The sequence below is a fragment of the Pholcus phalangioides genome, unplaced genomic scaffold (genome assembly GCF_987345545.1).
Source record: "Pholcus phalangioides strain wild (caught in Gottingen) unplaced genomic scaffold, Ppha-v1.0 ptg000010l_1, whole genome shotgun sequence".
In the NCBI taxonomy this organism is placed as follows: Eukaryota; Metazoa; Arthropoda; class Arachnida; order Araneae; family Pholcidae; genus Pholcus; species Pholcus phalangioides.
Window position 1 is genome coordinate 39,494,669 of NW_028301603.1, and position 11,447 is coordinate 39,506,115.

An 11,447-nucleotide genomic window follows, 5' to 3' on the forward strand; every position below is an offset into this window, starting at 1 on the left:
ATTCAAAACTGAAAAAGGAGGACGCCTGGTGTGAACCTTAGACAATGCCGTCTTAACGCATGCCCCCCCCCCCCCTCTCCCCGGTCCTCAAGAGAAGAGGCGCTTCAGAAAAACGAGACCTAGTGTAATTTTTGTAGAATTTTTAAGGTAGGGCCTCCAAAAATCCCTTGGCTCGGGCGGAGCGTTTAAGAGAGCAAAGTGAACATTGCGAGGTTGCTTTAAAATTGGCGTCTAAAATTGGCGAAAAGACTTAGAATTGAAGGTTGGCGAAGAAAATCGCATTCTACTTTTTTCGTTCAGCCATGTTTTCGTCTCGTGTTTCGCTTGTCGTCGTTTTCTTGCTTGTTTCTGCTATTCATTTTTCTGTTGCCGTCCTTGTTATGTCATCCGATCATGGAAATAAACGGCCCTTATCAGGACCAAATACCTCTTCTAACACGGGGAATCGCTCAGAATTACGATGCAATTTGTGCGAGTCGGTGTTTTCCAGGGCAAATACCTTGAAAAGGCATGTGCGAGCAATCCATTCAATTTCGGATACAGCCGTGGAAAAAGTGCCCCGAATGTGAAGCTATGTTCGGTCGGCACCATGTTCTCCGTGACTATTTGTCGATGGTGTTCCTTATATATAGAGGCGTAGGCAGGGAGGTGTGCCTCTGCTCTTAGTTTAGAAATTTAATTACAATTACTGACACTAAACCATTTGAACATTTTGGATATTATGATTAACGACTAGGTGATTTCTCTGTTTACTCTCCCAAAAAAGGTTAAAACTTGTAATTGTCCCAAGGGCCCCCATTCCCTTCATTATTTGCATCCATCTTGATAACTAGAGAAATATTGAATTTATGTAAACAGCTATTTACTTTGCCGTGTCTGATTTAAATGCCATCCTCATTTCCAAAGGCAACTCTTGGACTGTTGTGCAAGAGTGCCTAGTTGTTGAGTGTTGATGTATAGCCCTAAGGCTGGAGTTGTAGTAGAGCGAAGAGATAAGCAGGTGATTTGGAAGGAGAAAATGCATTAGGGCAGAGGAAGAGGTGCCCACACATAGTAAACACTGTGGGGAAGAGCAAAAATTACTGTAGTGTTCTGAAATGTGAGGAGGTGATGATACCTCTGCAGAAGAGGGAGGGAGAGAAAAACCTTACCTCGCGGGAAAAACAAGTATTTTTTTTACTTCCAATCCTTGTTGAGTGGGCTCTTTCTCTTTGTCTCTTTGCTCGAGTATGTGAGATGTACAACAAAACAATTGTTTTTGATGCTCTTCTCTAGCTCTTACCGTTTTGCTGCAGTATGTGTTCATGTGTTCGGTCTACGAGGGGATATCAAATCCCAGTCCAGTTGAAGGAGTTCAAAATTTTTTGGTGAGAAAAAGTGCCAAAAATATTAGTCCCACACAGGTTGATTTTTCTCTGGAACCGTTCAGCTCATTTCAATCATCTAAACAACCAGCTATCTCCACCCTGTTGCTTCCCGAAACACCTAAATGTAAATGCCTATGTCCGATTTCACTGTTTGCAGGTGCTTGATAAGCATTTAAATTAAACATCTTTGAAAATTGCATCCAAGGATTATAATTATGTAATTTCAGGCATGTTTGTCAAAATTGTCTTGAAGGTGCTCTTCATTTGATGGTGGGCGTAAATAGTGCTCACTGCTCAGGAAGGTTTAAGACCCTTAATCTAAATACTCCAACTCAAAGTTGTTTTTTCATTGGTAATTTTTGTCAAGGTTATCAATCTAGTATTTAAAAGTGACAGGTATGAAGTTATTTATAATTTTGAAACTGATGGGTTTTTTTGTTTTGTTGCAGATTTTGATCTTTGGAAAGTGGAAATGGAGAAACAGTCGAAATGTTTCTATCGAAGACACCATCAGTATAGCATAAAAGGAGGAATGCGGAAGACCTTTGTCTGTCATAGGTCGGGAAATTTCATTAGCAAATCCACTGGCCAGAGATGTTGTTAAAGTCAAGGTAGCAGAAAGATTGATGTCTGGTGTCCTGCAGAAATAATACTTCTAGTGAGCTCTGAAAAGGTTCAAGTACAGCATTGGAAAAGTCACTTTGGACATACTAATGATTTATGATTTAGAAGATCCAAATCTTACTGAAGCAGAGAGGCAAGAAGTTGCAAGTGAGTTCATATTCATTTTTTCTTTCATGTATTTTTATTTCATTTGCCCTCTCCTTGTATCCGCCTATGAAGGGAAGTTTAACATTTGAACAATCAAAGGACCAAGCCAATCATTTTGATCTCGTTTCATTTTCATTATGAACCAGATTGTTTAGAATGTTGAAATTATACAACTTTTTCTAAAACTACTACTTGACCTACATGCACATCATACATATTCCTCAGAATTTCTAACAAATTTGTACATGTCAGAATGTTATGTGTGTGTTTCATATTTTCCATAAAAATACTGAAACATTATGGTGTTCATCTTTATAGAGTTTAAAAAATAAAATCAAGATGTTCTTAGTTCTATTCAAAGGAACCATGGCCAGTCAATTCGACCAGAACATTATAAACACTTTCATTGCTTGCACAGCTAATATTTTGTTGAATCATCGGGTCCCTCGATGCTGTGGAAGTAGGTGACCAATCACAAATAAGCGCACAATATAGTCTTTGGCAAGCACACGATGTAGTCTTTGGCGCGATTGTTGATTGGCACTATTGGCTATCAACTTATTATTTATTATTGCCTTTTTTCGTTATTGAAGTTGGCAACAGCACTGATTATATTTTCATCCACGTTTTTATTTTCTGTAATCCGGTGGTTGTACCGCTGATTATACTTTTAATTTTTTAATACTTCAATTTTTTTTCACATTTTTCGTAGTTTTCAGTTTTTTTCTTCATGTCAACCTTCGAAGAAAAGACGCAGTCCTTTTCAGGGCCATCCACTTACGATTCTCGTTCACTGGCTCAGAAATAGCGTATTATGTTGTTTATAAATTGCCACAGGAGTTCAATTCAGACTATCCAGACTTTAAAGGCGATTTCATCCTAGGCTACATGAATGAAGCTCAAGAGGAGACATAAAATATATGGCGAAGAGGTAATTTTTATTGATTCTACACGGCACAAACAAATACAACATTAAAATGCATGCCAATAAACACAATGCAGCTATTATAATTTATGCACCATATTCAGATTCTTATCGACATGAATTTTTCTTTCACAGGGTCATCCCGAGACACTATCTTAAGGAGAAGGCAATACACATCCTGGCAGCACGTGTAAAGACCAGGAGGAAAAAGATGAAAGAAGACCCACCAGGATGAAGCAGCTGTGAAGACCCAATCCAAGGATAGAGAATATATTAACACAACTAAGCCGAAGAAGTAAGTCAAGATTAAAATGTATGTCAATAATACCCTTAATTTGTACCTTTCGTGCGAATCGATGATTTTATGTATGATATTTTTCCATTGAATCAACATGCAGATATGTAAGTTTTGAGCCTTAATAGAATTCGGTATTCTAAACAATTTTTTTCATCCCACCCTCATGTATGTGCCAGAAAAGGATTAAAAAGTCTAAACGGTTGATAGTTTTGTCTCCTCCCAACCTGTTCATCAATAGCCAGTGGGGTTGACAAATGTTTGCAGTAGCGGTAAAAATCATGGGGAGAAAGAAAAACTCAGCAAAAATAGTTTTTCTTGTGGCGAAATTGAAATGCAGTCAAATCCTGTTTTAGCAAACTCCATGAGACTTTAGAACAGGGTTGGTGAAAAAAACTTTTTCTTGGTTTAAACCAGGTTTTTTCAAACTTCTAATAATTAATTAAAATAAAATGTTTATTAATGTAACTAACACTATTCCTATATTAATCTACAAATATTTCTTACATTGTAACAAAAATCCACTTCTGAAATTTAGTTATTTTTTTGCTTAACTCAATAAATTACTTTGACAATTCTTAACCATATAATTATAATTATTAACCATATAATACAAATGTTTTTCCTCCAGTTACTTTCAGTATGCTTAATTAAGAAGTTATTTTGCAAAAACTGCTATAAAAATTAGGTGAATATTAGGTATTTAATGAAGCTGAAATAATGCAGATTAATTAGCAGTGATTTATGATATACATGGTGATTATAACCCCCAAAGCAGAATGTTTAGTACTGTTCTGTGGTAAGATATCAGCTGACGAAATGTTCTGCGGTAAAAATTCCCATACATGTAATAATGCATTTTTGCACTTTTTCTTAAAATTCTTCCTAATTGTTCTGCGACGTATGTCACAGATTTTGGCACATTCTGCTTTAGGGATTATAACTAAAGTTCTGGTTTCAAAACACTTTTTAGAAAAGCCATCATCAGAATGACTCGAATTTACATGGGAAAAATGTTTAAAAATATAAAATTAACGACACTGTACTCATCCAACATGTGGGAAGTTTCCTAGTAGAATGCAAATGATAGCCAGTCAGAGCAAAATAATTTAATTAGCATTGCACAATTTCATATAATTCATGGAAACATTACAAAAATGAAGTAATTGAATAAATAAAACTGAACTTGCTTAAGAAATGTTAAATATATTACCCACTGTGTTCTGGCAATGAGGTGAAAGCACAACCATGCTTGTTCAACAACGGGTCAGAGTATGTCATGATGTGGATGTGCTTGCAATTCAACCACTGTTCATAACATAATTCCAAAGTTATGGACGGAAAGTTAAAGTATAAATAGTCTATCTGCGTTTTTTTATTTTTTATGGTGATTTCACCATTTGCAATCCAAGATAGAGGTCATGAAATGCAATTCAGCTATATTAAATAATAATGACTAATTAATTTTTAAATCACGATGCTTGAATGATGAATCGGTTTCCTTTGTAATTCGATAGTAGCGCCGCTTGAAAAGTTTTCTTTGGTGATGAGTTAATTCTCACATCATTGATGGCTGATTTAGCAGCGAAAATCCATGGAAAAGTGACGTAATCAGCAGTACAGGAAAGGGGGAGCCACGACCATTAATCTGAAAGTTTTCCCTTCCGCTTCGCAGATGGCGCTGCCATTCTTTAACATTGAGTGAATACGCTTACCTTTCAAGTGGCTTTGACTTGCACATTTTGCATTTTTTCCCTTTTGCCGAAAAAATTCTCATTGCTTCAGAAGTATCCATGTAAATTTCAAGTTATTCTGACCAGTAGTTCTTATTGTATAGTTTTAGAATCAAAACTTTAAATTATAATCAACCTGTATAATAATCTGTATAAATCTGTTACTACTATACAGGAGAACCTTGATTAACTGGGCTTAATGGTGAAAGTATAAAAAAAAAAATTATTGAATATTAAGAGTGGGTGATATACAGAACCAGATAATGTTACTTCTTATGGGAAAGAAAATGAAAATATCTGTGAGATAATGCAACTACCAGTAAAATGGTCTCTGTCCTGATTTTTTCAGTGTAATGGGATTTGACTGCAATTCAAAATTTGAATGTTTACTTTCATGGGGCTAGTTCTAAAAAAAATAATAACTTGAAATAAATTTAAATTTGCTACATTATATAAGATCTTGGTTAACAACCTTTGAATATGTTTTTTTGCACTAAAAAAGCAAATTCTTTTAGCATATACTATTTTTCGGTTATTGTTGCTAAGGGAAACGAGCTTGTTAAAAACTGTGCTTAAAATATACACATTTTACATGAAAAGTTACCACAATTAATACTATTCGTGTTGACTTGGTTGTGATGGGAGCTTCCACTATGATATTCCGAATATACAATAAAACCTTGTTAAGTCGTCACTCCGGTTAAATCGTCATTTTTCTTCAGACCCTTCCAGCTCTCATAGACCACAATGTTATTAAACCCTCGTTTACTCGTCGCTAATTTCGGTTAAGTTGTCACTATGAAAAAGTTATGAGAAATAGAAACAAAATATTTTTATGGCTCCCATTAAAAAAAAGAGCTTGTTAACAGCATTGCCATATGCTTAAAAATCACCATAAAATCCTATATACCCAAACGGAACAGTTTAAGTAACAAAAGTTACGCTGGGGAAGTTCATTTGCTGAATAAGGTTTTTGGAACGTTGGGGACTGTTCAGGCTAGATCTCATTTCTGCATGGGCTGCATTGGAGAAACTGGACAAACCGCGAGACACCCAAGCTCTGTCGCAAGAAGCAACGTAAGCACTTCGGCCCCCCAGGGCATCTCCGGCAAAACCAAAATTTATTGATTCGTCAAAGATTACACATAGTGCAAGGAAATCAAAAATTATGTAAATCAAAGAATCAAATTAATCAAGTCAAAGTGCAACGGGTACGGATAATAAATAATCATAGAAAGCATGGACTCAACTAATTTAGGGCTTGAAATTTAAACAAAATATATTTGCTGAAAAAAATTAGACATTCTTTCCCAAGTTGAGGTCTTCAGTTTAATTTTCCGTGCCCAGGGGCCCCTCCACAAAGTCAAAAGTGTTCGAGATCACTTTGTAGTTGCATCATGAAGAATTCAAACACTAAAATTAAATCAGATGTATATGTAAAATTAATGTGCAATTGAGAGTTCTGTTACGAAGAAAAGCTACTTATTCAAACAGTTGCTCTGTTAGTCTATAAATTAAAAATTACTAGTTTAAATCTAAATGTACAGTACATTTCACTACACAAGTAATAAGAGATAAAAAAGGTAAAAAATTGCTATTATTTTTTTCTTTCGCAATCTATAAATTTTATTAATATTGTTATTTTGATTCATACTTTAATAAATGTCATATTACTTTAAATTTATACGATTTTCATAACGTTGCACATTAAATCTGACGGAACTCCGCTTAAGTCGTCTTAATTTTTCTTTAACTTGAGGTGACGACTTATCGAGGTTTTACTGTATTTGAGTATGCTATGAGCAGAGGCCGAATTAACGGCAGTGGCACGCCCGGGGCCCGACTTAAGAGAACTGCAAAATACCCACACTTTTTCTGATTAAAGGGGCCCAGTGATGGTAACTCGTGGGAAATTTCCCATATTAGTGGGAAAAATTGGACAAAATTCACCCAAGTGGGAAATTTCTTGTCATTTGTGGGAAATTTTGAGAGTTCATCAAACAAAAGAATTTTTGCAAAAAATAAAAAAATTAATGCAGTGCAATACATTTCTATTGTAAAATTCTTGATTACGTTTGATTACGTATATCCCCCGCTAGATGGCAGCACATTTTTCTGAATGCGTGGGGAAAAATTTAGTCAAAAGGGAAATTTTTGAGGGAAATTTTGTTGGAAGAGGTTACCATCACTGAAGGGGCCCCTCCTTCTGCGCTCGAGATCTCAAACGACCTTAATCCGCTTCTGGTTATAACGACATATTTTCCATACGGCATTTCTATAAATCGATCTAAAAATCTTTGCCAAGCGTTTGAACTCATAATGGAACAAATTTTTTTCATTTATCAGATCTTAATTTCATTTAATCGCCCGTTTTACGACCCCTGATATTTTGCGGCCTAGTAATATATGTGCGACCGCTGACTTTTGTAAGTTCGGCGCTGATTCAGGCTTGTAAGAAGACTGGGGCAACCGGGGAACTGCCCTAAGGGCCCAAGCCAAATGGGCCAAATCTCAGAAAATGTACACATATCTAGCATAACAATAGCTCTTTTTAAGGGGGTCGTAAGAAAAGTCTGCATGGGGGGGCCCCCCCCCGATAAGGCACGCTACGGATCTGTACTGATGTAATGCAACCATATTTCCCAAAACGCGGCAGTGAATGATTTTTGTTGAGGTGAAACATTTCTAATTGAAAAAATATTTTAACACATTTCTCTAAGGCCGGTATTACAAACTTTGATAAAATCCCTTTTATAAAACTTTTATAGTGTAATACTGGCCTTAAACAAATTCCACCTAATTCCGGGATTAGGCCGGTATTACACTATAAAAGTTTGATAAAATCCCTTTTATAAAACTTGAAAAATCTAACCAATAAGGTTATTAGTTACATTCTAGAAAATACAACCGTTTATCTTATTGGCTGCATTTATCAAGTTTTATAATAGTACTTTTATCAAACTTTTATAGTGTAATACCGGCCTTACACTACAAAATTTTAATAAAAATACTTTTATATAATTTGAAAAATGCCAATAATAAGATTATTGGTTACATTCTAGAAAATGCAACCGATTTCATTGGTAGCATTTTTCAAGTTTTATAAAAGGACTTTTATCAAACTTTTATAGTGTAATCCCGTATTTTGATTGAAATGAAAAAAATTTTTATACCGTAAAATACAGAAAATATGGTCATTTAGTTTTCTTGAGCAAGTTTTTGTTTTAAGAGTTGGCAACAAACCATCTCTATCTTTCTTGGCGACAAAAGCCCATGCGATAAGCTATTTATTGTGGTAACCTTGACTGGATCTAACGCAAAGGATTCTGGGACTGTTTTTTCCTGAGAACAATAGGCTCACTTTACTCTTCAAAGGGTGCTGAGAACAATAGACTCACTTTACTCTGCAAACTCTGCAAAGGGTCCTTGGCTCGCGGGGGGGGGGGGGACACCATGGTACTCTTAAGTAAGGTGACCATACGTCCCGTATTTCTCGGGACAGTCCCGGTATTTTCTGTTTTTTTTGGCTGTCCCGACTTTTTGGCAAAAGTGTCCCGGTTTTTCCCGCATTTTGCACGAAGCATACTTGAATTTTTATTCTTTATTGAAGTCAGAGATTGAAATTATTTTTGAACTCATAAATTATATTATGATAATTACAACTATAAATGAGAATATTAATCTCCCACATTTGTCTTAGTGAACGTTTTTTTTTCCCGTGGAATTCATTTTAATCCACTGCAATCAGCAGTAATGCTGCATTTCCCGCCATTGTGATTTTTCCGTTATTTCAACAATATTTGGTGACTTGTTCGGTTTTGTCGTCATTTTTGGCAATAATTGGCGATGTCCCGTATTTTCCCGTATTTGGAATCCCAATTTCCCGTATATCTCTCGAGGAAATGTGGTCACCCTACTCTGAAGATGATCCTACCTGTCATTCAAGATTTACGTTCGTAACTCGAAAAGTTTGTAAGTTGGGGAGCAACTACATAAAATTTGTTTAGTATTGTGCCGCGAAATTCGCCTAAGCCCGGACCTGTCTCCGATTTTTGAATTTAAATATCTCAGGGAACAATGCAGTTAATAACATGTAATTTGTCTGTTGGGTTCAGTAGAGAAAGAGCAACAACTGTCTAAATGGAAGTTAGAGGGCGGGTGAGGGGGGGGGAACGTTTAAAAATTTACATTTTTTATTTCGTGTACACTGTATTTTCATCCTCAAAACTCGTACAGGGTAATTTCAGGTCACATTTTGAGAATTTTTAAAATTAGAACCGTACCACTATGACGAACGGTAAGAGATAAAGGCGGTAACAAAACTCCAAGGAGAAACCATTGAATCTTAGAATGTCCATAATATTACCAATAGGCAGGGAAGCAACTAGGGGGAGGAGGAGGAAGCGGGTCTGGTGCACGGGCGCATCACAAAAGGGGGCGCATAACTTTTATAGATCAAACTACGCAGTTGACCCTCTAATGACCCACAAAAATCATGTCCTTATTTTGTAGAACTTGGTTTACTGCAAGGGCCCCATCTGGGCACTTCCACCGAGATGTCAAGTGACAATTAGATCTGGTTCCGATTTTCAACAGTAAATATGCAAATAGGTAGGTAGGAATTTTTAGCCAGGTAGTTGTAGCGCCTCTCAGAAAAATCGCTTTGCATGTAGGCGTATGATAATGTTAAGACAGCCCTGGGCGTACTTTATGAAAATTGTGAAAAGCTAATCGAAAAACTTAGCAATAATGTGAAATCTAGTTTGCAATATTATTAGTTTCTCATCTTTTGTGCCATCCTTTGTGATAACGATCTTCAACTATACAATCACAAGCGTTCTTTAAATTTTAGGATCTTCTATTGGATGATCGATGTTGAAAAAAATTGTACATTTGCTATCTTTTTGTGGTGCCCCTTTTGTACTGATGCCCTAAGCACGTGCTTATTTTGCTTAATGGTTAATCCGGCCCTGATGAGTCAGATGACTTGGGCCGTCTAACGTCGATCACTGAAAGCGACCCTAAGGATGCCTACACAATACTCTGACGTGGGACCACGTCAAGTCAGACAAAATGGCCGGAGGGGGTTCTGAAATGTACGGGTGTGATGATCCCTACGCAGAAGAGGATTGAAGAAAAAAAAGGGAGAAACGGACCAACAGCAGATCGGTGAAAACAAACATTTTTGTTCAAGTCGTGCACCTCGTTGTCTCTTTCTGTACTTTCTCACTCCTCGAATATGTGCGGTGTAGAACAATTTGTCGCTAGTCTATTATTCAACCCCCGTACCTCGTGGTCGCCTCACTATGTGCATGGTCTTGCTGTCCTCGTTTACTGATGATTTATTGATTTTGAAGCATCAACCATAGAAACTTTCTGAATAAGTCAATTGCACGATCTCCATAAAGCCTTAATTTCAGGGGGAAAAACCAGCGTAAAAGAAATTTTATATAGCTAATGGATAATTTTATCGAGAGGACATGGTCTCAATCATAATTCTGATCGAATTCAAATTTTCACATGCTCCGAAAGCACTTACTAATTTCTACAGGATGATTGACAGAATTTCTTACAAGACTATTAGGACTGCATATGCACCCAAACTCAAAATTGTGAAAGCAGGAACGGTGTTGAAACCAACGTTAAGCCCATGACACTCATTTTTACACCTCAAATGTGTAATTTTTACACCCAAAATGAGAGAACAGTGCACATAGCTTACTTTCTTCTACATAGACTATCTTCCACTGGTACACCATGAAAACTGGGTTGTTATATCAAGTATATAAATCCTGTTTTATATATATATGTCTGTTTTGAATACTTTCAACTTTCTTTAACAGAATGCGTAACTTTTCAACTTGCACACAGTGAAAAGATTCTCAGATTTCAATTGTCTCACCTGTTTTACCTTTTTTTTGGTGATAGGCTGTTTCGTCCCACTTTGATCTCCCACCAAATCGCTCAGAGCAGTCTCATTCTACGAAAGGTTTTATTTCAAGAAATTTGAGTTTCTTATATCTTGGACACTAATATTCCTGACCTAAAATTCTTATACATTTTTCGAACGACAACTGTAATTTCTTGTGTGGGCAATGCATTATTTTTTTTCTCATATTTTTAGTTTTCCCATGCAAATTGTTTTCATTTTGGGTTGTTTTTTATTTGGCATCCATATTTTTATGGACATTTTTTTCCCAGCCAACTCAATGACAATTTTACCTGCAGTGTCCTTTGTATTCGTGTTTAGGAAGTACTGTAAAAGCCAGAGTTCAAGCTCCTATAAATATTATTTGTAGATGTCATAACTGCAACCAAAATCATTCAGGTGTATTGAATGGTGTGTGCCAATGCTG

At 36.3% G+C, this 11,447-nt stretch overlaps 1 long non-coding RNA gene across 1 annotated transcript; it reads left to right on the forward strand.

Annotated features, from left to right (window-relative positions):
* Window positions 1-310: 310 nt before the first annotated feature.
* LOC149081447 (uncharacterized) lies at window positions 311-11,433 on the forward strand. The gene is made up of 5 exons (XR_016193365.1): window positions 311-1,719; window positions 1,817-2,138; window positions 2,851-3,069; window positions 3,199-3,358; window positions 11,020-11,433. It is a non-coding gene; the product is annotated as an uncharacterized LOC149081447 (long non-coding RNA).
* The last annotated feature ends 14 nt before the right edge of the window (window positions 11,434-11,447 follow it).